The following is a 27,652-nucleotide window of genomic DNA, read 5'->3' on the forward strand; positions in this document are numbered from 1 at the left end:
CCTGTTCCCAATCCCAATCCACTTTTCCTTAGTTTCTGTTTAGGAAAGGGCAGGTCTCCCATGAGAATCAACAAAACATAGCATATCAAGTTTCAGTAAGATTAAGCACCTCACCACTTACCACAATGTTTTCCTAAAGTAGTGTATACATCGACAATGGGAAAATTGTCCCATTCCTGTCAAATGAATATTGAACTCTGACTCTTGTCCAAAACCCAGATTCATAGGACCTGTCCTTATCTCTGTCTTTGACTGCTGTAAGAATCAAAGCCTAGGGCATTCTAATAAAATAGCAGTTTCCAATCCAGCCATGTATGGGTGTTTTGTTAACCACCTTAAATCTACTGTTATTCTAAGATAAATCAACTTGGATACCTAGGGGTGTTAACGCCTTTTCTTTGTACTTTCGTATATTATCCAGTTAAATCAATCTTTGGAGAATCTACTAATCGACTTAAAACTAATGAACGCTTAAAGATAAAAAGATTAAAAAACTATTAGTAAGGCTAGATGTAATTAGTTGGATGGAACAATGAAGCCAGATCTCAGAATACAACCCTGACTACGGGAAGTTCTAAAGGCTTTTGTGTATCAGTATGACTCTGGAGTCTTATTTCAATTTAGGATTACAGAATTTTGAAAGTTGAGCTTTTCTTAAGACATGATATCATCTGACCTCTTCACACGCCTCGTTTTCTTCTCTCCTCTATGTCTACCTAAAATTATAACAAAGTTTAAAGTATAATTTATCTTCTTGACTCAGTCAAATTGGATTATATGAATTGGATTACTGGAATAATCAATAAATTGGATTATTGAACCAGAAACTCTTAATGATTTCATAAGAGTAAAGCATTGGTGGCATGTATTCTTTTTACATAAATTTCTCATTTGAAAGGTGACCAACAATTAATAAATTAAATGCTGAGCGCTATCACTGTGACCTGGTCCTTCCTATTCCACATCCTGACCTAGGACCTCAGACGTCACAGAGAATGGAAATTGTTACACAGTCATGGAAAAATGGAAACCACATTTTGACATTCAATTCTGGGGAGGAAACTGCTTTGCCAAAAACAATTTCTCATGCAATATTTCACTCCAAGTATCTGCAGCATGATAGCTAAAACTTTTTTTCTTCTCTTTTGTTCTGGTTTGCTGAGGAAGCACAGCACAGTCTACACAGACACCTGAATATATCTGCCAAGATCCCTGAAAAATGGATTCTGTCTACACAATGAAGGGAGTGATCATGTTCCCTTTCCCTGCCAACATTCTGTATATCTCAGAATACGAGAACAATCTCCTTTGACTTTTCCAAGTAACAGTAGGTATTTAGACAGGAACATTTTAATTTTACTCTTTAAATACCATCCATGCTCAAAAAAATATATTATTATCACCTTGATAACAATGCTGGAATGCAAATACTTTAAGAAACACATACATTTTAGAATCCACTATCATGTGCTTATTTTTAATTGCTACAGTTCTATTTTTATAGGTACAAAACTGATGCTATAATTATAATAAAATACTGCTTAACTACTTAAATAATGAAGGAAATTTATGAACAATTTAAAAAGTTTAGCTATTTTTACAGATTTTTCTTACTTAATAGCATAACTATGTTTTTAAATATCTATATTCTAAAATAACACAAAAATTCTAATTTCCGTCAAGTACAGAGATGCTCAAATTGCTTTAGGCTAAGTTCAAAATTCTTAGGTTTAGAAATGCATTTTCAGTAACTAGTTTTAAAATGTTATTGTATTTGAAAATTATAAAAAACCTTTGAACTCTATATAATTATATCTCATTTAATTAGTTGACTCTACCTTGTTGTGTGCTCAGTTTGCACCAGACAAACCTGCTCCATGTTGGTGTTGAACGATGAATAAGAAAGAATTGTCTCCTCTTCGGGTAACTTAAGACAAAAAGTTATATGCAATAGAAGGTATCAATTACTATTGAAATATATTACATTTGGCTATAAAGTGAAGTGCATTTGCGGGAGGAACCCAAAAATTCAACCAAAATCACAAGTGATTACATGGATTAATAATTTCTTTGTTCCTTCACTCACAAACTAACATGGCCTTGTAATGTTGTTCGAAAAGAAACATAATATTTTTTGATTTCTGCAAAAGGGCAACTTCACATTTCCTGTTCCCTTCCCCCACTTTAGCCTCAAGCAGATGTCGTTTGAATGCCTCCAATACCCCCTCAAGCAGATCAACCTTTTTCTTGGATTCTCTGTTACAAACATGTATGCATTTATGTGTGTATGCATACATGGATGTTATGTATGTATACGCACAAATGACTATAAAAGTGAATTTCTGAGTACATTTTCATGGCTTCTATGTATGTGGTTATGGTAATATCTTGTTTGTACAAATAAAACTTGCCTGAAGATCAGAGGGCAGAGCTAGACACTAGCTAACCATAGATGTCTGAAGGTCTGTACAGACAGACCAGAAGTAATATGGCTGAGTGAGCTAGGAAGTGATACAGGAAGAAACAGGAACTCAGTTTCTTCTGCTGGGAAGTCGAGAGGTAAGGTGGCCATGGCTTGGTTCTTTCATCTCTCTGATCTCTCAGCATTTCCTCCTATTTCTCACTCTGGGTTTTTATCATTAAGAACTACTAAAATTCATGCTGCATGTCGTTTCAGGACAGACTGTTCTATTGACTGTTCTGAGGGGGCTTATCTCTGGGACAGGCTAATTCTTCCTTTCCCAGCAGTAATTGGTTATCTGTAATTCTTTGTCTTAGTGTGCGACCTAGACCTCCTTAAACATCCCCCTTCTATGCTAACACATCCATTGATATTGTTCTGGGCTTGTTCGTGCAATGCAGCCAGTTTTAGGAGAGACTGCTTCATAGCAGACTTCCTGGTAGTTTGGCTTTTACACATTTTTTTTTCTACCCTGTCTTTCCCAGTGTTCCCTGATCCACAGATGAAGAAACTGTGTGGAATATATATATATATATATATTTTTTACAGTATGTGAATACATGTCACTGTGATTGGTTTAATAAAGAAGCCAACTGCCCAATAGCTGGACAGGTAGAGATTAGACAGGACTAGCACATAGAAAGTGAGTGTGAGAAGTAGAGGCAGTCTCAGGAGTCCTGAGGAAATGCAGAGGAAACAGGAGATGAACTTACATACTGAGAAAAGGTACCAATTCATGTGACAAATATAACAAATATGTGTTAATTTAAAATGTAAGGGTTAGCTAGTAACAAACCCAAGTTACTGATTGAGCATTTATAATTAATATTAAGTCTCTGAAATGTTATTTGTGAACTGTCTGGCAGGAAAGAAAATGCTGCCTACAAATCTTTGATTTAGATGTGTCTATAGGGACTGTGATGTGGAATACCCCTTTGTATTCTGTGAATATGTTTTATTACCATTGGCTAATAAAGAAGCTTCTTTGGCCTATGGAAGGGCAGAATATAGCAAGGCAGGAAATCCAAAAGAGATAAAGGTGGAAAAAAGAAGGAGTCAAGAAAATACCATGTATTTGGATTCACCTTCTTATTTAGCTTCTCTAGGAACATGAATTATAAGCTCAATGTCCTTTATTTATGGCTAGAAACCAAATACAAACACATAGGCATCCTCATGAATATTAACCTTCATCAGGCGATGAAAGGAGACAGAGACAGAGACCCACATGGGAGCACCGGACAGAAATCTCAAGGTCCAAATCAGGAGCAGAAGGAGATGGAGCACGAGCAAGGACTCAGGACCACGAGGGGTGCACCCACACACTAAGACAATGGGGATGTTCTATTGGGAATTCACCAAGGCCAGCTGGCCTAGGTCTGAAAAAGTATTGGGTAAATCCGGACTAACTGAACATAGCGGACAATGAGGAATACTGAGAATTCAAGAACAATCGCAGTAGGTTTTTGATCCTACTGCACGTACTGGCTTTGTGGGAGCCTAGGCAGTTTGGATGCTCACCTTAGGAGACCTGGATAGAGGTGGGCAGTCCTTGGGGTTCCCACAGGTCAGGGAACCCTGATTGCTCTTCGAGCAGATGAGGGAGGGGGACTTGATCGGGGGAGGGGGAGGGAAATGGGAAGCGGTTGCAGGGACGAGGCAGAAATCCTTAATAAATAAATAAATTAAAAAAAAAAAGAAAATACCATGTAGCCACCGAACAAGCAAGAGGCAACAAACCAGGAGCTATGTGGGAAAATGTAAAATAATGGAAACAGGTTAATTTAATATGTAAGCATTAGTGAATAAGAAGCCCGAACTAACAGACCAAAGAGTATGCAATTAATATTAAGCCTCAGAGTGTTTTTGTTTTACCTAAGCATCTACAGGAGCTAGTGAGTGGACCCGGTGGGTGGAGAGAAATTTGTCCACGGGGAACAGCAGAATGGAGACTATTTGAAGCTACAGGGCTGTCCCCCCCCCATTATCTGTTGATCTCTGCATTGTATCCTATTGTGGGTTTCAGTGGGTCTCCATTTTCTGTAAAAAGGGGCTTCTTCGATGAAGAATAGTTGCTACTCTTATCTATGAATGTATAAAGATATTACATGGTTGTTTGATAAAGCCAGAAGGAATCATATTGTTTTATATACCTAAAATTATATGCAGGCATGCATATATAATATATATATATGCATCTTATATAAATATATACAATGGTAAACACACATATAACATTATATATTATATATTATATATAACATTATATATATTATATAATATATATTATATATATATATGAAAAGAAGTTAAGTCATTTGTGCTTGGCAACAATGCTCCACACAAGAACCATAGGGTAACAAAAATCATAGTACCAAATGTAGGAAAACTTTAAATACAAATTATCAACATAGCCCTCAGTTGTTTCTCAGGGATTGAAGACTGGTCCCCAAATGCTAAAGCACCATATACTTAGAACACAGGACTAGGATGATATAGTGTTTTGAAAGAAAATAGTGCCCAAAGGGAGTTCACTATTAGGAGGTGTGACCTTGTAGAAGTAGGTGTGGTCTTCTTGGAGGAAGTGTGTCGCTGTGTAGGTAGAATTTGAGGTCTCATATATGCTCAGGATATTGCCCAGTGTCTCAGACTACTTCCTGTTGTCTGCCTATTAAGATGTAGGACTCTCTGCTCCAGCATCATGTCTGCCTGCACACCACCATGTTGCACCATGATGACAATGTACTAAATCTCTGAAAATGTGAGCCAACCAAATTAAACAAGTGTTGCCATGGTTATATCGGCTCATCGCCACAGCAGAAACTCTAACACATGATCTTAGCTGGATCTGACTTGAAAGCCTCTCCTGGTGGCGTACATCTATGGTTCTAGAAAATCCTACCCAAGCTGCCTGGGAGAGAATCAACTAAACAATCTGACCCAGGCTGCAACACCTATGACCCACAGCAATTACTAGCACAGCACAGCATAGGAAGATACATATATATGGTGGTTAGTGGCAACCAAAAGCTGTCTAATTAGACATGAGGCCCACTCAGTGGAGGGAAGTCATGCCTGGAACTGGAAAACTAGCCAGGATAATAGGACAAGCAAAGTCATAGCCTTTAGAAAGCAATCTACTCTCACCACTTTCCACAAGACCAGAATAATTCCTCACTACATTATAAATCTTATCCTTATAAGACTATATGAAAGATTACTTTTATTTATTTCAGACAAAATAGTATAATACATAATTGACCAATCAGACTTTTCGTCTCTATTTCTTTGTGCATAATAAGTTTTAAATAAGTCAGTTGCAAATACTTCAACCACTCTCACAATTTATAGATTAACTTAGATGTCTGAGTATGTGTGTGTGTGCGTGTGCTTATTTATATACATATATATCAACACACTCAGGTTATAATATGAATGTAGTTCACCATGACAGTCTCACTTTAAGCATTTAGCATCACCAAACCCTCTTTATTTTGCATCTTATGCTGCTGACACGGCATTTCTGATCACTCATCCAACAAGAAAGTCAAAATCAAATCTCTGACTCACTTTCATTCTTATTTTGATTTCAGGGTTCCCAGGGGCAAAAAGCATGCCTTATGCAACACTTTTTTAAAAGGGATTCCAATAGAAAGTGTTGCAATACGGGTTAAGTAACCTATCTGTGTTGAATTACCTGTTGTTGGCCACATAACTACTTAATGTAGGTGAAAACAGATGCCTTCTGCTTAAAATCAGGAGACTTGTTTAGTTAGTGTTTGAGAGTCAAAGGTTGTCAGGCCACACATATGGAAGCAAGCTCACTGCTGGGATTCAGTTGGGTAGTAATTCCTTTGGAAGTAACACTTGTATTCCTTACAGTTCATATGCGTATATTTGTTGATTATTGAATTTACAGGTATTTTGATTATTCAGATGGCATTTAAAATGTTTTCTTCTGTTGGCTTCTAATAACCTTTGCCTATACTCCATTCAGTGATACTCCACTTTAAACGCAGAACTTTGTTGTGATTTGATCGTCAAATAAAAGTGAGGATCATTTTTGTTTCCCTTCTTCTCTCATATTTTTAAATTATTTACTTATTTATTTTTTCAATTTGTGTGTGTGTGTGTGTGTGTGTGTGCGTGTGTTTGTGCATGTGTATGTATGTGTGTTTAAATGGGAACATGCATGATGGAGGTTTCAGGATAATTTTCTGAAGTTGACTCTTGTCTTATATACACCCTGTTATTTCTAGGTAGCCTGTGAGCTTCTGCCATGATTTTCTTCATAGAAGTCCAAGATTCCAGATGGGTGCTACCCCATCATTTTTATAACCATGAGTTCCTAAATCTAACTCCAGGCAGCAGGCATATATATTTACTGAGCCATCTCTTACAGTCTCCTTTCCCTCTTTCTATAGTGAAAAACATCCTCATTTGATAGAGCTAAAAGAAAAAGTTCTGTCTGAGAAAACTTCTGTCACCTGTCTTCATTGTCAGCAGCAGTAGAGATCCTTCAAAACATTTCCACGAATGTTTTGTCAACCATCATCTACAAAAAAAATCCAAACAAACAAACACAAGTACTGGAATAATTATTCATGGGACAAAGCATTTTCTATCAATGATATTATGATTAAGACACAGTAATTACAAAGTGTATATCTTAGACTGATATTTGAATACAAAACATTGTGTTATTATCATGATATATGCTAAACTATTAATACTGAAATTAGCAATAGAAGGCTATGCTTATAACATTTTAAATTGTTTGAGGAAATGAAAATGGAGTTTTCGTTCATGTCAGAACATGGTAATTTTCAGGTAATTTTCACATAACCAGAAATATGATTTAAAATGCTGAAGAAAAACTGCCTGATGAGTTATATACAAATTATAATTCCAAGAAAATTAAAACGATTCAACAGTATTTAAAAGACATTTTAATCAGTGATTATGGCCTTTGGGAGAATTGAGCTGAACATGAAATATTAATGTGGTAACTCATATTTGTAAGTGCTGTTAAAATGATGCCAAGAGCTAAAATTTGACAGCTTTTATTTTATTTTTGTCTTGTAGCAATTACCCAATCTGCTAAAACATGAAATACAATCAAAATACAAGTAATGAATAATCATTTCATTATAATTTTGTCTAACCTTAATCATTTAGAAATGACAGGACTCTTAAAGAAATATATAATAACTTTGTTCTGGTGAGTTATTAGCTGTTTTTGGAAAATATTATTTTATGTTTTAAAAATCACATAAAAGAAACTTGTGTATTGATATACCAGAAACAGTTACATGAACCATAAGCTCATAGGTCTTAGAAAAAATAGGATATATATATATATATGTATATATGTATATATACATATATATATATATATATCTCAGAAAGATGTCCTGTGACCTCCATCCTGAATGTTTTCATACATGACACATGCACAAATAGACATACACACAAAAATTGAAAAACAAGTATTATATATTAATGAATTACTTATAGCTATCAACCTGCTGGTTCTCTAGCTTGGCTTTAACTTTTGGGACTCCAATTTCTAGTATATAACAAATAAAATGTATGTTTATTGAATGTTTAAAACCCGAGGTGTCATTCTTGGTTTATTCTGTATAAACCTGCACTGTATGATGATTTTCAGCTGATACTGCTTTAACTATAGGGTTCAGAATATCCCAAATGCCATATGTAAGTCATGGAAAGGTTGATGTTGGCCTTGGGGGAGCATCTTTTATTTGCCTCTGCTTTAAACTCTGCAGTCTTCAGAGTGTGAGTCTAAAGGCACACAATAAGCTAAAGAAAGAAGAGAGGTGCCAACATATGATGTAGGAGAAACCTTCCTTTTCTCCCCTTACCCAAACATTCAAGTAAGTACATTTCTTGAAAAGGGAATGTACACATGCCACAATTCTTCATGCACCTATTTATTTAAATAATTTCATGATTACACAGGTTAATTTTGATTCACTATAATATTAAAAGTTCATGTTAATGGTCAGCATAGATGTGTGCTTGTAAATGTGCAGGCATAAAATTTGTAATAGAAGTTAATATTCTTGATTTCTTTTTTAACATCAAGAGGAAGCCAATGTGACTATATCTAAGATATTTTACTTGAAGTTTAGGAAAAACTATGTAGTGTAAAAGTCATGGACAGATACAAATACACAGATGGAACTGGCTCTGTGTGACAGATCACATGGAAAGGGAGAGGAGTTAGAGAGCACTTGTGAAAAGAATTCAGAAAGAAGGTAGGGAAAAGGGAGGCATAGGGAAAGAAGAAACAGAGGAATAGAATGAAACGGCAAGAGAATACAAACAAACTTTCATGGTTAAAAATAGAATTCTATAATATGTCTGACGAAACTCTTCTATCTTCTTTACCAAGCTTTTCCACAAAAGGTTCAAAGCTTTTTGTCTTAGTTAGACTTTTATCCCTGGGAAAAGATACCATGGCTACAACAACCCTTAGAAAGAAAGCATTTATTAGGAACTGCTCACTTACAGTTCCTGAGCTTGAGTCCCTTATCATCAGTATGGGGAATGTGGTAGTTTGCAGGCAGAGGTGAGTCCTACATCTTGACTCAGAGGCAACAGGAAGTTAATTGTCACACTGAGAGAAGTTTGAGCAAAAGAGACCTCAAAGCCTGCCCCCACGGTGACTCACTTCTTTGAGCAAGATTACACCTTCTAAAAGTGTCAGTCCTTTGGGGGAGTTTACAGCCATATCATAATACAAAAATGCATTTAGTCCAACTACAAAATTCCCCACAGTCTATAACAGTTCCAAAGTCCAAAGTCTTTTTTTGAGATGCAAGGCAATCTCTTAACTGTAACTCCCCTGTAAAAATCAAAATAAAAAAGCAGACCCCATACTTCCAATAACACAGGATATACATAAACATTACAAATCACCAAGAAGTATTGGTGGAGGCCACTTATTTGTGTCCTGGGCACCTGTCAGTTCAGCCCTGAAATAACCACACAGAAACTATATTAATTAAATCACTGATTTAGAATTTGTTCCTATATGGGCCTGCATTTCATATCATTTCAACAATGCATATTCCTATAACGAGATAAATCGTTTCAACATGAAACTAAACCCTTCCATAGATGTAGCTTAGATCCCTGCTGTAACTTTAGTCTAAATTAACACCTGGCCATCCTTCAAGCTTGTTCTACAGCTTTATGAACTACTGTGTTCTTTTCTAACTATATGCTTTTATCTAGATATCTGTTACCATTATTGAAGATGTTTTTTTCTTCTTCTTGCATCTTCATAGCTATCATTCAAGTTTAGGGTCTCATCTAGTTTTATTTGGTTGATCTCTTGCTCACTAACCACTAATATTAAAGACAACTTAGCATCACACAGGTCCCCTTAGCTGGATTTAATAGTTGCCACTTGTTTGTATAATCATTTAATTAAAACATAGTCGCCTTGATAGAAACACCAATCAGGCTATTAGGTCCAGTATTGATGACTGTCAACATGTACACTGCCTGGCATATTGTAGACACCAAATAAATGCCTTCTAAGTAAATAAGTGAATAAACTCATATCAATATAGTTTATCAGGAGAGAACGGCTTAGGAAATAATATTTCCTAAGCATCTCAGGATATATAAATTACATTCCAGAGTTAATTTTATAAGGGGGTCACTATATTGTACAAGATACATGTAAAGTGGCTTTGCTGGGTGTGGTGGTAGTGAGAGCCTTTAATTTCAGTACTGGAAGGCCAAATCAGATGGATTTCTACAAGATCAAGTTCTGCTTATTTTACATAGTGAGAGCTGGGGGGCCAGCCTAGCAGGTGGGTTGGTCAAGTCCTAGAGAGGAGATAAGGTGCTGGTGAAAGAGGAAATGAGTCACATCATGGTCGTGGCAAGAATCATGCAGCCTGACTGACTAACTGTCAGAATGCTTCTTTATTTATAGCTGTTCAGTAAGCAGGGATAGATTCATGTTGTGCCGAAGTGTAGATCATTACATTACTTTTTTTTGGACATCTCGTAACTTGTTTCTTGCTCATCTGCAGTCCTAAGGTTAGTCATTACAGATAAACTATAACAGAGGAGTTATCTTTGACAATCATTTTCTCTCATTTTGTCATCGATAAATAGAGTTATCTTTTATAATCACTTTTACTCACCAACTCCATAACCCAAATTTAAAGAATCTAGAGACATATTACAGCCCATTCTCAGGCTGTTAACTCTTGTGACTTCAAGGATTTTAGAAAGAAAGAAAATATTCCAGTCAGCCAGGGCAGATTGCCCTGTTCAAGCAGTGTTTTATTAATTTTAATGGTTGGAGTGCCCAAGGAAAGTACTCAGGCCAAAGCTGCTACAGTTGTTGTTAAAGTTCTGGCATAATGGAATGTTTATATTTTATATCTTTATAGAATTTTTCTATATGTCTATTCTGGTATTCTTCAGTTCCTTGGTCATATGACACCACAGTGGTTCTGCAGGAGCTAACTTTTCTAAGAAAGGGAGACCCTGACACCTCATACTTTTATTATCTTTTCACACCATTCTTTGACCATCAATATAAGTCCCTGAATAGGGCAGAGGTAACTTCAGCTAACCTAACTTTGTTGTTTTATATGTCATATAACTGAATATATAGTAGGGAGAGCCTTGTAATTTCACCTGCAGCCAACTCCTTTAGTCCACTGAATTTTGTTGACCTTTTAAGATTTATTTTGGTTTGATCATCTTGTTACTGATTAAGCACCGGAGAGAGATATTTTAAGAATATCTCAGAACTCATTAAAAGATATCTGGCTTCTTTATGTGTGTTACAAGCTTCAGCGTATAACGAAGACCTTCAAGTAGGCAAAGTTACCTCCCTAAAGGCGGGAGGGTTTGAAATAGACGGTTTCTCAGGAAATTCGGGATCAACCTACCCCTGGACCCAGGAATACCACTCCTGGGAATATACCCAAGAGATGCCCTATCATACAACAAAAGTATATACTCAACTATGTTCATAGCAGCATTGTTTGTAATAGCCAGAACCTGGAAACAACCTAGATGCCCTTCAATGGAAGAATGGATGAAGAAAGTATGGAATATATACATATTAGAGTATTACTCAGCAGTAAAAAACAAGGACTTCTTGAATTTTGTATACAAATGGATGGAAATAGAAAACACTATCCTGAGTGAGGTAAGCCAGACCCCAAAAGGGAAACATGGGATGTACCCACTCATATTTGGTTTCTAGCCATAAATAAAGGACATTGAGCTTATAATTCGCCATCCTAGAGAAGCTAAATAAGGTGAATCCAAAGACAAACATATAGGCAACCTCCTGAATATTAACCTTCATCAGGCGATGAAAGGAGACAGAGACAGAGACCCACATTGGAGCACCGGACAGAAATCTCAAGGTCCAAATCAGTAGCAGGAGAGGGAGCACGAGCAAGGAAATCAGGACTGCGAGGGGTACACCCACACACTGAGACAATGAGGATGTTCTCTCGGGAACTCACCAAGACCAGCTGGCCTAGGTCTGAAAAAGCATGGGATAAATCCGGACTAGCTGAACATAGCGGACAATGAGGAATACTGAGAACTCAAGGACAATCACAGTTGGTTTTTGATCCTACTGCACGTACCGGCTTTGGGGGAGCCTAGGCAGTTTGGATGCTCACCTTACTAGACCTGGATAGAGGTGGGCGGTCCTTGGACTTCCCACAGGGCAGGGAACCCTGATTGCTCTTCGGAGCTGATGAGGGAGGGGGACTTGATCAGGGGAGGGGGAGGGAAATGGGAGGCGGTGGCGGGGAGGAGGCAGAAATCCTTAATAAATAAAAATAAAAAAGGCGGGAGGGGTAGTATGCTCAGGACTTTCCTGGGGAGGTTTAGAAACAATATTCCTGTGAATCCATTATGGCAAAGTTATACAAATATTAAAAGTTCCCCAAGTACACAACACAGGGAGATAAAATCTGAAAGTGATAACAGTGGCCATCATATGGCTCACTTTTGCTGGATCTTTGTCAAGCAGCTGTGTTGACTTTATGACTTTTGCCATTCCCATCAGATATGGCTGTGCCAAATAAGTTCCAGGCCAACCAAAATAGCATAGTGAGACCCTGTCACAAAAATAAATCAATCTTAAAATAAAAGAATTTATATACATTGGGGACAGAAAAATAGCAAGCATGCAGAGGAAGAAACAATGACCACCCATTGCTTGAATTAAATGATAGTCATCCAGAATGGTGCATATTTCCTTGTAGGGTATAAAAATAAGTATATCTTTTCTTATTTGTTTATCAAACCATGTACAAAAAAGCTTCCACTAACCTTTTACAAGATGGGTGAGTTAAGATATTTTCCCCAAATCGTCCACAACTCTGTAGCCTTAATATTGTCAATAATATTTTCAGTGTATCTCTCCTCTATAAACGTATCTATGTTTGTTTTTACTTTGTGGTTTCCATGGATAGAAAATATTTCCTGAGAGTAGTCTTTGAAAGTAGCTATCAAATTCAGGTAAACAGCTGTTTTAATGTTGATAAGGCTGAAAAAGTAGATGTCAGGCAGAAATGGTTTCCAATGGTAACAAAAGTTGTAGGAGATCCTGAAAGTATATTTTCAGAGTGATAATTACGGGGACCTGGCAGATCAGCTTATGAAGTGCTTGCTGCAAAACTATTACAGAAGGAAGGGAAAGCACTCCCCACAATAAAGAGAGAGAGATTTATACTGTGAACACGAAGAAAGCTGTTTAATGAATTAAGGAGAAAAGTCATAGAAATAAAAGAAAGGAAGATACAGAAAAGCTGAAAACCAGAGTTAGGGAAGGCATTAAAGGGAGATGAAATGTTCATATTATCAAGTCTAATATTTTAGTGGCAAATACTCAGTCACTTCCCATCATGGGAAGAATACATTATGTTCAGCATATGTGAACATATAGCATTATGTGACTATCATGCAAAATTAATGACATAATTCTACTTTGTAAAGACAAAGCTATGACAAGATTTGGGAGAGGTTAATAAAATATGGCTTAATGTGCTACAAATGTACCACTTTAAAAAGTATATGCTTTGTGTTATGGTTTTCAAGTTATTCCTCCTATGGGAGCAATTGACATTGTGTACACAATGTGAATACTTGCCCACTTGGCATTGTATTTCCAAAGTGCCAGCATAGCAGAAGAGCAGTCAGGAGTAAGAAAAGTAAGCCAATATCTACTTATTTCACTAATGGGAATCTTTTTCTTTTTAGTTATTCTTTATTCCTTTCATCTTTCACATCATGCATCTCAATCCTATTCATTTCACCATATTTCATCTCTGCCCTTTGCCTTTGCAAGATCCCCCTCCCCCTGAGGAAAAAAAACTTTAAGAAAGAAAAAAAGAGAAGAAAGAAATCTCATTTTAGAAGCTGTGGTGTGACACAGTGAGTCACACAGTAGGTTTATTGCTTGATCCTCAGTGTCTGGAACAGTTTCTCACTTATGGTAAGTGCAGAAGAATATCTATTGAAAGCAAATATGAGCAAATAACACCTAACACCAGAATTTGGAATGACAGACTCATGCAGTTCAATAGTTTATCTGGCTTCAGGAAATTGTATGATGTGCAGTCATGCCTAGGTTGAGAAGTATATTTATGTCCTTGACATCAACATTTATAATTTTATCATTTTGCTTATTAAGTTAATATTATGATAGCAAAGTTACATATAATCAAGTTTCTTTAGGCTCTGAGATAATGACAAAAGAAATAGAGACTCTAAGAAGGGATAGCCAAAAAAGAAAATAAAGGATGGTAATTTGGATTCCCCAGATAACCTTTTTTGTGGATCAGTACAATTGGATTGATTTCTTATGATACAGGAAATGAGTCAGGATATGTATTAGACTAAGAGACAGAAAACTTCTGAAAGAAAAGGGTGAAGAATCTATGGAGGCTGATGAATACATGGAATTTTCATCAGAGGTTGAGTTGGGAGGTTAGAAAGAGAATGGAGGAGTGTATGAAGTCACGTACTTGCCGTAATTTTTATTCCTTTATTATCTCCCTACATCAAAAGATTCATGAGAATTAAAAAGCACAGAAAATGGAGGGAAAATTAGTATTCAGATAATTTTTAAAGAGATAAATGAATTATTGATTGATTTCATTTTGACAAGAATAACTTATCAGATAATGCTAAACTGAAGATGTAGAAGAAGGTATAGGAAAGAATGAAATTCTCAACAAGACAAATGGCAATGGGACCTTATGTACATTTGTCTCTCATCTTTGTTTTTTATATTTATTTTATATATATTTGTCTAAACATAATATATTTATGTTGTATAAACTATGTTGTATCATTCTAGGTCAGAGTCATGCTATTATGTTGATATGTTTATTGATCATAAAATGGAAACCTCATCACGTTTTCACTCAGGGAATCTATTAGAAAGAGTATGTTTAGCTGAGAGGGGAGTGGGATAAAAATAACAGGGACTGGGAAAGCTATGAAGTAGTTGTTGATGAGCCATGTGCCTGTTTTGAACTTTTAATATATTACCACTCATTTTAAAGCTAACAGTTAGTGAATATTTACAAGACAGACTTCATAAAATATCACCCGGTTCTCTCCAGTCAAGAAATAGATGAGTAGAGAAAGCATCCTCTCTGGGAACCATTTTACAGACCAATATTCAACTCCCCCATATCACTTAATGTGGTAAAACAGATTCCCAGGGAAAGTGCATCGACTTTATTCTAGGGACAAGCATCCAGCTTCATCATCTTTAATACCCCACCTTTTGTCTCAGAATCCAACAGAATGCCCTCACTGAGAAAAATCATCCTTATTACCACTAAAATGACCCAATAGGACTAATACTCAACTTTTGCTTTGTATCAGTTATTATTTTTAAAAGTTTATTTGTAACTCCATTTCAGGGACCTTAACAAAGTCATTTCCCTATTTTTCATAAACCATGATGGCATAGACACATTTTATTTTAAACTATTTTATGTGGTAGGCGTACAAGAGCAACTCTAGTTCAAACATTCTTCCACAGTCTGGTACATCTTCTTTCAGCTTTAAGGTTCACTGTGAGTCCAGTCTGTTTGATCTGTTAACCTAGCATCACTAATGCAAATGATAGGTGTGGTATGACATCATCTTTAAATCGCCTGGTACCCACTAGCATTTCTCATTGATTTAGTAACTTGGCTGTATTACTTTCCTACTTTTATCATTGTTAAATACTAGTGACCTTTCCTTTATAGTTTCAAATATGGAGTCCTCAACTTTATAATGGATTTTGAGTTCATTGAAGATAAGACTATCACTTATCTTCCCATACCATCTTGTTGCATTAGCAGATACATAGCATAGTGACTTTATGATAGTGGTTTGGGACAAAATGCATTTATTTATTGAATGAGTGAATGAATTTCCTGGATATGCAGATTTTAGGGATTTACTTGGCTAAATTCACATGGTAGTGGATTATTCCTGCAGCATTTTAAGGCATCAATATAGTAAGTGCAAAGCTACTTATTCCAGTTACAATTTACTGTTTCTGAGGACAAAGTACTTTATTGTCTCTGTCTCATTTGTATTTGACTATAAAAATTGATTTATCTTTCTGAAGAGGTGAATAACTAGAATGAACATCTGTTCCCAAGGAACATCAAATCCAGACCTCCTGCTGTCTAAATAAACATGAAAAAATGAAAGCAGAAAGCCAGCAACTTAGAATTGGGCTCCAAGTCCATTTGGAATGGGTTTTGAAATGCGGGTGTTTTAATGATTTGCTTTCTCTATTTTTAAGCCTGGAGGAAACAATATCTTAAAAGTAGATATCAAGAGTGTGAGGTGGGAGCAGGGGCTTAGATATATATGGCTTAGAGTTTCACTGGTTTCTCTTCCAGAGGTTCTGAGTTCAATTCCAATCACGTGGTGGCTCACAGCCATGTATAATGTGATCCTGTGCCCTCTTCCGGTATGCAGGTATACATGCAGGCAGAAAACAACATAAAATAAATATATTGTATTTTTTTATTAAAAAGTAGATATGAATTACAGATAGCTAATAGTAGGTATCTGTGTTTGTAAATATTTATTACTGTATTCAGGAAAGTGTGGGAGAGTGCTTCCCCTATACTGTATATTAACAAAATAACATATTGTTTTTCTTGGTTATCTACTATTCAAAGTCATTAGAAAACAGTAAATACTTTTCATTAACAAAGAAATCATGGCCTGTTGATATTATTTCTTATAATGTCACAGTTTTTCCCTGTAATAATCAACCTTTAGTTTCAAGAAGTTTTTTGAAGACTGTTACATTTAAATATATGCTCGTCACTTCAACCTAAGGCGAAGAAAGGATGGAACTTTCTGGTATACTTACCAGTGAATGTTAGTGTTGTTGCCACTCACTGAATGTTTATTCTAACAGTATAAAAAACTCAGAATATGTGCAAAAAAGGAATCTACACTAAAAAGATATGTTTTTCTACTGGCCATTCTTATAAATTCTTTAGCTAGTTTGCAACATTTATTGCAAAATAAAAATTATTTCACACAGCTTTACATATGGAAGAAGTAGAAAGATACCATAAGCTACAGTGCTGGCTGGTCACAGAATTAGACCATCTAACATGCGCTGTTTGCCATGATGATGAAAAGCTCATGAGATCATGAACTTATTCAGGAAACGCCTGAGAGTCCACACCCAGCCATTGTGCAAGCTCCAGAAGAGGAAGTGCTGCGAGAATTCTACTGTGATGTGCTTAGCAGTGGTGGCAGAATCCGGAGTAGTATTTATGGGTGTTACAGTTTACTCAAGCACTTTCTGTCCATGTTTCCCTGGACTTCCGTAAGAAATCCGCTAAGCCTAGTTTCTAAAGTTCTTTGTATATTTTGGAGATCAGACCTTTGTCTGTTGCAGGGTTGGTGAAGATCTTCTCTCAGTCAGTTGGTTGCCTTTCTGTTTTAGTGACAGTGTCCTTTGCTTTACAGAAGCTTCTCAGTTTCAGTAGGTCCCATTTATTCAATGTTGCCCTTAATGTCTGTGCTGCTGGGGTTATACATAGGAAGCGATCTCCTGTGCCCATATGTTGTAGGATACTTCCCACTTTCTCTTCTATCAAGTTCAGGGTGTTCGATCGACATTGAGGTCTTTGATCCATTTGGACTTGAGTTTTGTGCATGGTATTTGATTGAGCTTCTAACTGGAAATTGTCGCATGGTTAAGCCAGATAGCTGCAGACTAACGCATGCTCGAACTCCTTAAAAGGTGCTTCTTTTTTTTTTTTAATTTAACAGTTACTACTAAATCCAACACCATCAGTGTAAAATACTACAATTTTAGCCTTTCAAAATGAACTGGAAATTCAGAAGAAACACTTGATAGGAAATACCTGTGCCCTTCTAAGTCTTGTGGAAAGTTGGGGATATGCCTTTGACAATAAATAAAAGTCAAAATATAAAAACTGGGATCTAAAAGCCAGGATAATTTTTTAATATTACCTTACTGAATAAAGAGTAAATCTGTACTTTATTTTTTTAAATGAAAACATATTCTCCAGTTAGTAAGACACACTGGGAAAAGCTTAAGCCAATTTCCTCCCATATTTCAATAGAGACGAGATTAAAGAAATCTTAAGCTAGAACTTTAAAAGTCAGAAAATGTGTAAGTTATGCTTATGATGAGTAAGAATTGAGTCCTGTAGAAATCTTTGTCTTCGTTATTAGACACTTTTCCATTAATTAAGTAAGTCTGACAGTAAAAGACACTTTACAGAAGTTCAGTTATTTTTATGTAGATGACATTATTGGTCTATCAATTTAAGAAAGGTGGATACCTTTGAACTAAAAGATATCAGCTAGGTAGACATGAGGTGTCAGGAAAACTAGCTGTATCTATGTAGCTGTGTCTCCTCATGGTTTTGTGTACTGAGTGGTTAAACATTAAAAGATTCTACACTCTCCATATAAGAAAGTCGGGCACCATGATATTCTCTCCAACACGTATACAAATGAAGAGTGTCATTCTCAAAAGACCTAATGTTGTAGTATCATTTCTATTGTGGTGTTGACACCCCTCCCCTTTGGTGGGTAACATGGAAAGAAGAGAGATTTTTCTCTGGGCCACTGGCTCAAAAAAGTGACATGGAGACATTATTAATTACGAGCACTCAGCCTATAGCTTAGGCTTGTCCCACTAACTCTTACAACTTAAACTAACCAATCTCTATTCATCTACATATTGTCATGTGACTTGTGGCTTCCACCTGTCCTGCATGTCCTGCTCTCTCTGTGTCCAGCTTGAAACCCCCTTTCCTAGAGCTCTCTCTGTCCAGAAGTCCCACCTATACCTCCTGCCTCGGTACTGGCCATTTAGTTTTTTATTACCCCAATCACAGTGACACATCTTCATACAGTATAAAAAATATTCCACAGCAACATTATAAAAATGAGATTTTGCCCAATATGACTTGGGACAGAAAAGTGTTGCCTTAAGTCATGAATATACTAACCGCTCATAAATAGTCATAAACCATTCAAAATGCATAACATAGAAATTACTAGACTGCTTCCCAATTTAAGAGAGGCCAATATGATTTCTTTGGAGTGTTTGCTGTTCTTAGCTAAAGGAACAACTCAAACTATGTCTTTTGACCAAGTTCTTTTGTTCTACATGATAATAACTGTGCTGAGTTGATGTCTCAATGGTAGAAACATTTGTGGCTCTTGCAGAGGATCCAACCTAGTTCCCTACACCCTGACGGTAGCTCATAACTGCAACTCCATCATCTCTAACATCTTCTTTTGACCTTCATGGACACTTATATGCATGCAGACAAAACATTCAGACCCATAAAATAAAAATAAAATGATATTTTTTTTAAAAAAAATAAAACGAGTGCTAAATGTTCGCTCTATCCCCAGTAACAGCTCCCAACCAATGGTGCCAAAAGATTTCATAACACAAGTACATTATTTAAAAAAAAAAATATCTATGTGTCTTGCACCAGTGCTTTGCAAGAAAAACAGGCTCTGCTCTCTGCATTCTCAAAGGTGTAGTGGTAGGGCATCCTGCACCCTGGGATGAAGTTGAAGAAGATTGATGGAAGAGGTACTTTCCATAGGGATAGATATTAGTAACATTGAATTGATCATCGAGATATTCCTAGCAGTCAGAAGTATGGAATTCCTTGGTTTTCCCAGGGATAAGAGGAAAAGCCTTTTATTTGATAGCGTTATGTACTGATTAAGCTTAGTTTACCACAAATCTCCTTAATGTAGAGACCTCACAGTTTGTTTCAAGATGACAATTAGGATCATCATGTCTGTGCTTTGAAAAATACAATTCCACTGAGGCCATTATTTTCTTGCTGCTTATCTCAGTTCAGGTATGCAGGTTTTTTTTTTTTTGTTGTTGTTGTTGTTTGTTACTTTTGTAATTTGTTGTAAGAATGGGATTATCCCCTGCTTTCATCAAGACCGAGCCCCTGAGTTCTAAAACACACAGTTCTTGCAAATAACAAAATGACTCACAGGAAAATTGCCTCTACTGCATTTTAAGAGCCTAATTTGGCACCCAGAGGCACAGCCTGATTATTCTCCGTCTACTCACCATACAGGAAATCTTCAAATTATACCCTGATGCTTTAGCTCCTGGGACTAATGGAAGGAAGGGACAGAAAGAGGAAGAGGGAGGAAGGAAAGAAAATTAGTTACTACACTGAAACCATTCTTTCCTTAGGTACACACACAAGTGAAGCTTATTAAATAGCATAGCTCAACAAAACCAACCCAAACTCCATGTAAGAGCACCAAGTGGCTCCGCTGTGCCCATTTTTTACTACTTATCACTTTAATTTGTTGACATTTTTTAATGGTACTTAGTTATTTTTTTTTCTTCTTATCTAACTTTTCCATAAGCCTCAGTGGAAGTTTAGCAGAAGCATAAGGAATTCAGGAACAAACAACACAAGTATGCAGGGAATAATCTATGTCACACCTGCTCAAATGATGAAATTAAGTTTTGCTTCACAAAATTATTGACATATTTAATAGTTTCTACACAGGGCAGGTGGTCCTAACATGAACATCATGAGTCTGTGCAAACAAACCAACCAGCAAATGCCTATGAAAATGTTGGGGTTGAGCCATCGGTCTCCTGTTGTAACTGATACTGAGTCTTCTGTTCTTGGCTTGAGAAAAGTCTGAGAGTTACTATGCCGGGGTAAGGGTGTCTCTGTGACCATCAGAACTGGGAGAGTTATGATCTCCATGAGGTAAAAAGGAAATCTGGCTAAATATGACCTAGTTAGCTAAACTGGTTCAATCTTTTACAGGCTGACAATAAGTGATTTATTGTAAACATATTTAAGCACAGTACAATATGGAAAAAAAGTTTCCTGGTGTAATACAATCCCCTATGCAACAGAGGCATAATTACATAGAAACTCAATTACAAGAATGTGCCACTTCTTCCAAAAGGATGAGTTCACAAGATGGGCTACATATACTACTTTAAGGGAAGGATTTGGTGTGGTCTTGGTCACACAGACAGTGTAGAGGTCATTTGGGCTATAGCCACCTCTGGTTCTGCTTGTAAGATCTTGGTAAGCCTTGTCCTGTAGATAGCATAAATTACCAGATTATTTATTTTTGAACTTTCAAGACAGGGTTCCTTCATGCAGTCCTGGCTTTCCTGGAACTCATTCTGTAGATCAGTGTGGACTTGAACTTAGAGATCCATCTGTCTTTGCCTACTGGAACTTAGAGATCCATCTGTCTTTGCCTACTGGATGCTGGGATCAAAGACTTGTAACATCATGGCTGGCATAAAGGATAAACACCTTTGTTCCCAGCATACTTGATGGAAATACAAGTTATATATCCCTCCTGTTGTTGAAAGGACAATACTGAGTGTTTAACATTCCTGTTTCCTTAGTGCTTGTTTGTAAGAGCAAGGACTATTGTGCTCCCAACAGGATACCAAGATGGGTGAATAAACTAAACAGGATAAGACATTATTAGCAGTCCATATCAAGACTGAGTGTCAAGCTCATGTAACCAGCCTGTGGTGGTAGAAATCTTATTCTCAGTCCAAGGTTATTATTAGGATCCCATGTCTTCATTTTTTCTAAATCAGAAATAACGAGTTCATATCAGTTATCGCTAAGCTGGGTAGAAAATCTATCCTAGACTGTCAGGCATATCATTGTTAACGAGAGACACAAGCCTACTGCCTATCTGTTTTCGGCTGATTTATTTTATTCCCCATTAAGGTCTCTCTCTAGAGTCTGTGTGTTGTGTTCTGTGACTGGAGTTAGATTTTCCATCAGTCTTTCCTAGAAGGAGCAGCAGAAAACACTGGAGACAAGGGATTTAATTTTTATTGGGTTCTTCTCATTTTATTTCACAAATAGAGATAATGCAATCCTTCACATCAGAATCTAAGCTCTTTTTTATATCTTGTAGAACAAAAATGCATCATATGAACAATTGTTGTCTTTATAACTCCCCCAAGGACATACTAAAGCACCCTAGTCAATTAACTCACATCTCAAGCTTAAGGGCTTTGTTTACATGTATCTTCTCATAAACTACTGGCTCACACAGGTGCCATCCAGTAAATAATTACTGAGTTACATAGAGAATGGAGTTCTTATTACTCAGATAAATAAGCCTACCACATTACCGCTTCATACTAGATTATTTCTTGGCCTTTCCCCCACCTTGAAGTTAGTGAAAAATTTTAAAAAGCCACCCCACCATCACCACACAAATATGTCATTTTAGTCTGAGGTTGGGCTGTTAAATGGAAGTTAAAATTCTGAAACATCAGTGTTCTAATGATGGGCATTAACCAACACCATTCCTTACTTGACCTTTGAACCGACTCAGTCTTCGAGGCAAAAATGCTTCTAAATATAATGTGCAGGTAGATACAACACTAATTACTGAAAGAGCCCTTCTGGCAGAGCAGACCACATTTAATGGAATAATAAATCACTAGTTTGGGAACCCTTGATCCTCATCATCTATACTTTTTTTGTTATTTTTTTACTAGATAGAAACTAAAGCAGTTGAATTTAGGAAAACTAAAATTTGTTTATTTTTTATTAGATCTTTAAAAAAAATACCAATCTAAGTTCCACTCCCTCCCCTCCTCTCATTCCCTCCACACACCCTCCCACCCTAGCCCCATCTAATCTTCAGAAAGGGTAAGGCACTGAAATGTTGGAAGTCGGCCGTGGCTTAATATATTCCAGCCAAATTTTTAAAATCTGTGTGCTTGTTGTCATTAAAGGGATTTTCATTATTTTTCTCATTTAAGTTACAAATCACTGTTCAGCTTGGTTGATATTATATAACAGAAGGATGACAAGGTGCTAATATATTAGTTTAATAAAATGAGTTAAGCCTCAGGTAACTGGATAGGGAGTGCATTTGCATTTTATTTATTTGATTGATATTCATGTTATATAAGAGTCTTGCTTTCTATATTATAAAAATATGTACAATGTTTAAAAGTGAGACAAGCCTTTGTGTTAACCAGTTGGAATTTTCTTGAAAAATTTCCCTATTTATCAAAAATAGATTCTTTTTTCAAGCAATATATTCTGATTACAGTTTCCCCTTCTACACCTTCCAGTTCCTCTCCAACTCCTTTTTCATACAGATATATTCCCTTTCTGCTTCTTACTAGAAAAGAAAACATTTCTAAAATATAACAAAATAATGCAGAATAAGATTTTGGTGTTTATTCAAGAATTGTAATTGAAGTTGGAGATGGTAAACCAACAGCATGAGAAGAGTCCCCAGAAGAGGTCAAAGGAATCCGAGAGCCACTCGTTTCTACATTCAGGGGTCTCATAAAAATACTAAACTGGAAGATACAATACATATGCAGAACACTTGGTGCAGACCCCTGTGGGCCCAGTGCTTGCTGCTTCTTGTTGTGAGTTCATACTAGCTTAGCTGAGTGGATTTGAAGATGAGAGTCAAAATATACGACAGCATTATTGCGTAAGCCTTAGTACAGTAGATACGAAAGATACTTTTTAAAGTACTTTTAATTTTAATAGTTTCAAACTCAGAAAACAATTAGTCAGAAGTATCAAATACAAATGAGTGAAACCCTTTAATATGTCCATTTTCCTGTACCTATATTTTACCTAAGCCATTGTAGGCCGTCTCTTCCATTGATTGGAACAACGCTTAGACAGAAGCACCTCCCACACCTGATTCTAATCATTCTTGATTGACACCAAAATTCGTTTCTAATTTACCTCTTTAAAAGTCTTTCTTCTGCAAGCTATCATATTATAGTTTCCTCATGTGACTCTTTATTCCATAGCCCAGATAATAATCATCTTTGGGGCTGTTGCCTCTGTCTCTCCGTAAATAAAATTTCTCAGAAAATAGTCTTAAAGGATCATTATCCACATCATAAAATAGCTACTTTTGAACTTTGCATAATACCTGGCATGTTTACTTTGGAGCTAGATAGCTAGGTTATCATCAATAATCATATGTCAAGTTGAAAGGCCTTAATCGACGTGTGTCATAAATCATGCTCCGTTACACATATCCAAGTCACTGAACTGGAATGCATTCTACAAGCTTACCTTCATAATTTCCCAGAATAACACTTTATTAATCTGCTCAAGTAATGTATTCTTGTGGGGAGTTTCCTTTCTGACATGTATTCCTACTTGCCTGTTTAGTGTGTACATAGTTTCCACTGTCACTGTTTTGGTCTCTGTCTACTTCGTAGGAAATCTGGACATTATTTTATCTGGCAATTAATTTAAATTTGTAACTATTTGTAACACCATTTGAAATTGCTGTGACCTTTCTTTTAAGAATCCCTTTTGTTGACAAGTGCCCTAATTCTCTGTAATTTACACTGTTGTCTGCAAATTAAAAAAAATTCCCTTAGCTTTTAATTGTATGTAAATGTTAGCAGTGAAAAATAATTCTTTAGTCTAGAACCATTCCTGGCCATGAGCAAGGTTAGTTAGAACTGATGGGCAATGACACAGTGTGCAACACTATCCAGTCACTCCCTGAAACTGAACTGAAGAGAACGGATTCATTTGATGTGCAAATCACCGCAGCCTATCCTTTTTCTGACTGAAAATGTCAAGATTTCCACAGCCCAGATTGTCAGAGATGGTCACAGGAAATCTCATCTTGTGTCCAAAGACTGGAAGTCTTTTCTACGTTGTCTTAATAGAAAGCATGGCTAACTGGGTGCTGGTGGCGCACGCCTTTAATCCCAGCACTTGGAAGGTAGAGACAGGTGGATCTCTGTGAGTTTGAGGCCAGTTTGGTCTACAAGAGCTAGTTCCAGGACAGTCAGAGCTACAGAGAAAGCCTGTTCTGAAAAACACTATATGTATATATATACATATGCAAGCATGGCTATAATGAAAGAATTAGTGAAAACAAATCATTTCAAGATTGGAAAATTGATCCATTATCAAGACAGATGTCTAATATTAAATAATTTCTGGACATTAATGCTTTATGCTACAGAAAATTTGTTTTTCCCATTTAAATTGATGGATTCCATGGATTCTGGAAGATTAAAGGACAATTTAAGTTTTCTTTACTTTTAGGATGATCTCCTATGATATTTTTGTTTATTTTTTCAAACAATGTATTTGATCATATTATTTTCCCTTCTCAAACCCACAAAGATCCTCCCCAGATCACTACTCACTTACATTCATATTCTCTCTCTTTTTCTTTCTCTCTTTTCCTTTCCCCGAAAAAAACAAAAAATGAAAATAAAAATAGCAAAACAAAACAAGATGCATGAAGAGAGAGGAGGGTGAGGGCAAGGAAGAGAGAGGGAGAGGGAAAAGGAGAGTGAGTCCATTTTGTGTTGTTTAACTACACCTGGCAAGGGGTTGCCCTGAGTGTGAATGAGGTACCCAGTAACATATTTTCTGAAACCTTTCAGTGTTTAATCTCCAGAAAGGGAATGATCCAGAAATTGTCTTTGAACACTGGGTACTGCTTCAGGAAGACACTCATTTTTCTCATCAAATGTTGAATTTATGGAAGAATATGTACAAAAGAGGGAAAAGTTTTATTCCCTTTAACTTCTGAAGCATGATTTCTCATATGTATTAAACACCATTAAAAATAGCTTATCCAACCTTTGGAAATATATATTCGATCTTGTTTCTTTTTCCTTTTTGAGATCCTGTTCAAGATGTTCTTCTACTCATTCTTCTATATAAGAATCTACAATCTATGCTAGCATGAGATTGTTATCAGATATAGTCTAGGCTTCTAAGATGTTCCATCTCATTGATAGCACTCCAGTTGTTACCACAGTGGAAAGAACACCCTCCCCAAGCTAGAGGGAGCAAGAATACCACAAGAAAACCCACAGAATCAACTATCCTGGGCTCATAGGGGCAAAGAGAAACTGAACCAACAACCAGGGAGCCTTTATGGGTCTGTTCAAGCCTAGGCCCTCTGCATATATGTTATGGTTATGTAGCTTGGTTTTCTTGTGAAACTCCTAACAGTGGGAGCAGGAGCTGTCTCTGACTCTGTTACCTGTATGTGGGGCCCTTTTCCTCCAACTAGGTTGCCTCATACAGCTTCAATACAAGAGGAAATGCCTAGTCTAGTAGCCACTTGATAAATCATGGTTGATTGCTATCCCAAGAAGGCCTGACATTTTTCTGAAAAAAAAAAAACACTATGAAGAACAGTATTAGTTTTTAAAATTTGAAATTAAATCATTTAATCGGTCCCTAGCTATTTAGGAATACTGAGAAGTAGAACCTGCCCTAAAGCAACAGTAATGAGCCTAACAGGTAAAATCCAACAAAGTTCCACATGAAACACCAAGAACTGCCCTGGCTATAATTATAAGTTATTTCTCATCTATTGACTCAGTACAAATGAGGTATACATAACGATCTCAACAAAATTCCAGGACCGCTGTTATCTGATGACATTTGAACACCATACCAAAAGAGCCAGTTTCTCTTGTAGCATTTATAGCAAAGTGGATTGGCTAGAGTCGTATTATCGACATGTTTCAATTCTAGCCCTTTTCGTTTTAACTTCCTCAAATGGAAGTAAGTCAGGTTTGGGATATAGGTAACCTTTAGGCGAATATAAAGCAGGTTTTCTCCTCTGCCGGGTGGTAACAGATTTGAATCTTCCTAACTCACCTCTGACAGTTTGTGCTGGCGACAACACTGTTTCAAACAGCAGATGGTTGCTTGCATACCATGGGGAGGGGGAGAAGTAAGTGATACATCAACTGGGATCACAGCCCCGGGAAAATTTGCACATTTCAGCAAAAGCTATAGCGATTTGAATGTTTATAAGCAATAAGGAACGGGAGAGTGAATAGGAGGTAAAAACCTCAATACCAAAAAGGAAAGGTTAATGTGGCAGAAGGTGGGGGCCGGTTACTCTTCCCCGAGGACAGAGTATATGCATTCGATAATTTTGTTGCTGCATAATGTGTATACCTTCCGGACAGTGCATTGTGGGCATGCAGTTCTTAACGAAGCACGGAGAGTCATTGTCGCAGATTCACAACTGGGAATACATTAGCACTGCCTTTGGAAGATAGCTCCCCTTGGCACAAACAATACAGGCCACAATCAACCTAGCTGTCTTCTCTAGTCTCCTGATGAGTTTGGCTTCCTGTCCGTTGTGAATCGGTATCAAGTAAACAGATTGTTAATAAACAGAACACTCTGTAACACCCAAGTAATAATGTCTTCATTGGCCTGGGACAGAGTCCTAATATATTACTAAAACCCAAGACTTGTTATGGAGGGTTCAGAGTCCGTTATGTTTCAAGAAGGTTCAGAGTAAATGTCTGCATCTCCTACGATTTTTATTCTGATTTTGTTTAACTGTTATGTTCTCTCAATTGTGAGAGGGGATAATAATAGCACCTGCCTCACAGGTTTCCTGTAAAGATGTATTGAATCAAACGGTAGCACAGCAAGAGAGAGCCCTTGTTGGGTACCCTGTGTTCTTTCGCTGACAGCCTAATCTGATTTACTGTGTACACATAACCGTTCGGAGCAGTTTCTTCAGATTCACTTCACTATAATAATTCACATTCTCCCCTCTTCTAGCAGATGGCTTTTAAAATTAATA

The sequence above is a fragment of the Microtus oregoni genome, unplaced genomic scaffold (assembly GCF_018167655.1).
Source record: "Microtus oregoni isolate MIOR12 unplaced genomic scaffold, Mior012 000001F_ref0000356, whole genome shotgun sequence".
Lineage (NCBI taxonomy): Eukaryota > Metazoa > Chordata > Mammalia > Rodentia > Cricetidae > Microtus > Microtus oregoni.